The sequence below is a fragment of the Hordeum vulgare genome, chromosome 4H (assembly GCF_904849725.1).
Source record: "Hordeum vulgare subsp. vulgare chromosome 4H, MorexV3_pseudomolecules_assembly, whole genome shotgun sequence".
Classification (NCBI taxonomy): domain Eukaryota; kingdom Viridiplantae; phylum Streptophyta; class Magnoliopsida; order Poales; family Poaceae; genus Hordeum; species Hordeum vulgare.
Window position 1 is genome coordinate 595,181,438 of NC_058521.1, and position 5,723 is coordinate 595,187,160.

At 44.5% G+C, this 5,723-nt stretch overlaps 1 pseudogene; it reads left to right on the forward strand.

Moving 5' to 3' along the window:
* Positions 1-2,649: 2,649 nt before the first annotated feature.
* Positions 2,650-4,583, forward strand: LOC123447402 (annotated as a pseudogene).
* The last annotated feature ends 1,140 nt before the right edge of the window (positions 4,584-5,723 follow it).

The following is a 5,723-nucleotide window of genomic DNA, read 5'->3' on the forward strand; positions in this document are numbered from 1 at the left end:
ACTTGGATTAAGACTCCTTCCTTATTTTCCCACCTCTTTTGGTTTTTCCACTTTTCCTCATGGGCTTTCTTTGGGTGACTTTGTCAGCCCATTATACCTTATTGTACATCCAATAAACACACGTGGACCCCTTGGGGCGTGGTGGGCCCATCCAGTGGGCCCCCGGAACCCATTCGTGACTCCCGGTACACATGTTTGTTCATATTGGTTGAGTTTACTTTGTCTACATCATGTCATCGTTTTCCCAACATTAATATGTTTGTCATGAACTTAATACGTAGAGAGGCAATCATAGAAGCGCTCTTGAAGTGGAGTAATAGTAGTAGGTGTAGGTAGGACTCGGCTTATTTGCATACGAACGTGATGCCTATATAAACATAATCATTGCCATGAAAATCGCATAACTATCCGCTCTTCTGTCAATTGGCCAACAATAATTTGTTTAACCACCATATGTTGCTTTCATGAGAGATGCGAGTGGAGAACGCTATGGCCCCCGGGTCTATTCACTTATATATTCAAAAAAGTTATAATTTCCTTGCTGTTATTATTTGTCTTTTATTTTATTTTGCAAGTTACAATTATCTACACACCTCATTCGCTTGCAAATAACGAGATCAAGTGGATCGACAACCCTCTTGTCCATGTTGGGCGCAAGTTGTTTGCTTTTTTGTGTGCAACCGCTGAAGACGGTTGAGGATTGACATTACTGTTGGTTTGGTATAAACCTTAATTTCATAACTAAGGGAAATATTTATCCGTATTATGCAAAGGCACTATGAAACCTTCTGGTTGGTCCATGTAAATTTCCTCCTCTAGTTCTCCATGCGGAAAAGCAGTCCTCACATCTAACTTCTCAAGCTCAAGACATTCATAACAACAATATCGAAAAATGTACGAATGAAACTATGCTTAACAACTGAAAATAACACATCATTATAATCAATACATGATATCTAACTAAAACCCCTAGCCACTAACCTTGCCTTAAACCTTGTGGACTCACTAGGATACAAACCTTCCTTTCCTTTGAAGATCGCCCAAGCCTACCGACGACGGGCCTCACTCCGCTCGCTCGTCAGAAGTTGACTTTTTTATCTGAATTTGAAGCATAGCTTTTTTATCTGAATTTGAAGCATAACATAACAATTTCTACGTGTGGGCATCACTATGCAAAGGTAGATCTCACGTCGGCAAGATGAGTCGCCAACTGAGCGTAGCAAACCCCAATTGAGAGGGTAAAAACTAGGGATGGCATGGGTACCCATTATCCACGTACCCTGCAGATAAAAACCCTATTAGGGTAAGGGTGTGTGACAAAAATTTACTCAAGGGTATATAAATAGGAAAAACTGAAACCCATCGGGTAGAGCGGGTACGGGTATGGGATCATATAACCCATATCCACATATCCATGTACCCATATAAAATCTTTGTAAAATCAATATTATCTCTAAAATCTACACTATGTCAAGAGTTTATGAAATGAAAATGTATGACTATGTGTTGTTGTTTATGACTATATGATGTGGTTTATAAGTATATATTGTTTGTTATAATCCATTTTTGTAAACTATGATTATATGTTGTTGTTTATGACTATAAATTGTTCAACTTGTTAATTTGCAAACATTGGTAATTTTATCCGCGGTTACCCGTCTACCCTGTCGGGTAAAGGGTATGGAAAAAAATTGTACCCGTTGAGGGATATGGGTAAAGATGATGGGTAAGCTCAGGGAGGACAGGTAAGGGTATGGGGTGGCTCCACCCATACCCATACCTTGTGGGTGCCATCCCTAGTAACAACGTCATGATCCACTTGTCACCATCGGAGCAGAAGTTCTTTTTTGTTTTGTTTTGAGAGGAGGCAGAAGTTTGGCGGTACTCGCCCAATCAGTTGAAGATGGGCCGGGAGTGTAATCAGTAGTAGTAACAGTACACGCTGACAGATCTGGGAAACCCTATTTAGCGCCACATGCGTCGGTTACACGCAAAATTTGCTAACCAGCGCGTGCAGCGCTCAGCAATGGGCCTGCCTATGTAGAGATCCTTCATGAACTTTTTTTAGCCCGTGAATTGTTCTAGCCGTGAACTTTTTTTTGAAAACAGTGAACTTTTTTGAAAATCGATGAATTTTTTTGGAAATTCTGAGCATTTCTGAAAATCGATGAACATAATCTAAAATTCATGAACTTTTTTCAAAACCAGTGAACTGTTTTTAAAAATTGATGAACTTTTTTCAAAATCGATGATATTGTTTTTGAATTCAGTGAACTTTTAAAAATCTATGAACATATTTCAAAAATCAGTGAACTTTTTTTATAGTAATTGAACTTTTTTTGTAAATCTGAAATTTTGTGAACTTTTTTTAAAATTTTAATGACCAATACATTTTTACATGGGCCGGCCCACGAGGAGGAGCGTTGCAGGCGCCGGTTTCATTAACCGGCGCTGAAGGCGCCGAATAGGAGGTCCCGACGGATCTGGGATCTCGTCTTGGAGGCCCAAGCCCATGCGTGCCGAGGTCGAATCAAAACCGACGACAGGAAAAGAAAGAAAGCAAACCTGAATCAAGTCGTAGTGGTCGTTGTTTCTCCCTCTCGGCTGGACTCCCTATCGGACGCCAAACGGAGAAGCCACAGCTCATCTGCATCCCCAACAAGATCATATACCCCGACCCGCACCGCATAAACCCAAGGAACAAGAGACATCAGGATTTCTTTTAGTTCATTATAATTAGCTGGTTCTATCATCAGGAACAGGCAACTGTGCAAATCAAGAAACACGGAACACATCGATGTCCAACGTCAACCGGCCGCATCCGGTTCTCCCGATGGCGACCTTCCCGCCCAAGGGTAACTAATCAGCCGATCGAGTTCGTCTTCCTTGCCGTGATTCGCAGTTCCAATCTTGTTCAGCAGCCAATGCGTGCTAACTCTGTGTCGGTCTTGTGGGTACGTGTTGCTCCGCCCAGGGTTCGCGCCGACGCCGTCGCCATCGGAGCAATGGACGAAGCGGTTCCAGGAGGCCGAGAGGCTGGTGGACGAGGTCACGGGGAACATCGCCGAGAGGGGGTCCGTCCCGGCGTCGCTGCCGCTGGAGCTGAAGCGCCGGACCGGGGAGATCCGGCGGAAGGTGGCCATCCTCGAGACCCGGCTCAGCCTGATGAGGGAGGACCTCGACCGACTCCCCAACAGGCAACACATCTCTGCACATATTATAACTCCTCCTCCTACTACAGAAATCCTAATAATAATACACAGAAATAACTCGATATAATTGGAAGTACAGAACACTAATCGATTTGCATTGCAGAAACGTGAAGGAGATGCGCAAGCTGGCGGAGAAGTTGGATGCCCTCGAGCTCAAGGTGAAGGAGGTGGCTGCGCCGTTCACCATGAAGAAGCACTCGTCCAACAGGTGAGCTGATTAATTTCTGAACTCTGAACAAGTCTGACTGACGCTGAAACAATCTGTCTGCCAAGTTTCAACGACCAGTCTGAACTCTTTTCTGACCCCTAAAACCTGCCTGACTGACGCTGAAACAATCTGCGGTGTTCCCACTTTCTGAACCTTTAGGAACGAGCTGCTTGGACCGAGCGATGACAGGTGCGTGGTGGTGGACATAAAGAGCACGGCCAACATGGAGAACCAAGAGATTGTCCAGTTGCAAAGGAACATAATGAAAGGTGTGGCTATTGTCTTTTCAATATAAAACTATTGCAATATCAGTGAATTGCAATAATTTATTTAACTGAAAACAGTACTATGCATCAACATAAGTTTTGCAATGCTGCATATACTGAACTACACAAGTTCGCTCATTCTGAATCAAACTACGATGCAGAGCAAGATGAGTGTCTGGACAGGCTGGAGGAGAGCATAGTCAGCACGAAGCACATCGCGCTGGCGATCAACGAGGAGCTGGACCTGCACGTCAGGCTAATTGTAAGCATAGTCCTCTTGTCAGCTATCTGTCTTGGTTCCATAAATTCCGGGGTCACTTTGTCCTTTTAAGTACACAAGTGCTTATTTCTGAAACCATTATACATGAACGTTGTTGCAGGACGATCTGGACGAGATGGTCGAGGACACGAGCAACCAGCTGCAGGTACTTCACTCCCTTCAATCATAGATATCCCAAATGATAATAACCAAATTAAGATCAATAGCTTTCTAGTCGGCTAGATCTATGTATATGCCTAATGTGGGTACAGAATCGCATAGAGATGACTGAAAACTAACATCTTCCATGTCGTTGGGTCATGTTTGTGTGCAGCGCGTGCAGAAGAAGCTCAAGTCTCTCAACACGCGTATGCGGAAAAGCGGGTCCTGCACGGGCATTCTCGTTTCGGTCATCGCAAGTGTGATCTTCGTCGCCGTGGTCTGGGCTCTGATCAAGTTCTAGCGCACCCAGGAATGGTCCAGATATAAAAGTTGCAGTATATAGGGGCAGAAATCGTCCATGTACAGTCGAAAATCCACTACCCTTGTTCTAGTCTAGGTATTAGGTCAAGTGTCGATCTGATATGTGTGCTGTCCTGCAACTCCCGAATGACTTGAATTTTCCCAAGTTTGACTGTGGTATCAACGCACAAGAATGCCGGACATACGTGTGATTTGCCCATGGACTGAATTTACACACGTAACACTTCGCCTGAATTTCACTGTGGGCGTGTTAATCGTGAATGCGCCCGTTCTTGTTTGCGCTCACAGCGGGTTCACATAGTAAACTGTTGGATGGAAGATTGGCAGTGGAGCTTTGGTTACGGCAAGGCGAAGCTGTACTCCGTTAGCTGATCGAGAGATCCTAACAAGTGGCTACCTAGACGCACGTACCAAAAATGTGGAGCTCTGTCCTGACTCCCAGTCCACTGACTGTACCATCACTTGCGGTTTGATAATAATCAAATTAGGTAGCAAGTGTACGTCGCGCCATTACTATATTTGCTGTGATTCCGGACAAAGACATATCTCTGTCAGTGGACTATTGTCGCGCCCTCACATGGGCGCCGCGCCTATGTAGCCGTTTTTCGCCCCCAAAACATGGCACTGACATTGTTGATTATTATTCCCTCGTCGTGTAAACACACGGCCACAAAACGCACATATGTCATACCTGACCTCAGGCCAACTCGCACATGCACGATGCAGCCATCAGTGGGGACAGCGCCTATAGCCCCGGCCCGTAAGGGGCTTTAAGGCCTAACCTTTAGTCCCGATCCTATTCCAAGCCGGGACCAAAGTTGCTCCACGTGGGCGCCTTGGAGCGTCCTCAGGGGCAGGCCCTTTAGTCCCGGGTCGTAACACGGACCGGGACTAAAGAGTTTCAGATTTTGTTTATTTTTGGGTTTTAGGGTTTTAGGGTTTAGGTGTTCGGGAGATTAACGTGATGCCTCGTTTGGTGTTCGGGAATTAGTTTTCATATAATTCTAAATAGAAATAATTATGCATATATATATAAGATTAACTTATCTTACAAGCGAGTATATATATACAATTATATGGAGATTTGAATTATCGGGACTAGAGCCCGTCTATTCGATTACATGGACCAACATCAGTAATGGCCCCTAGCTACACTAAATCGTTCTTTGTCATCTATAGCTTCCGTCCTCAGAAAGGTCGCAAGCTCCTCTGCAACAGCAATCGCGCGTTGCTCTGTTAGGGACTTCTCCCTCATGGCCGTGTACTATATAAGAAGAGGAGATGAATATGAATAT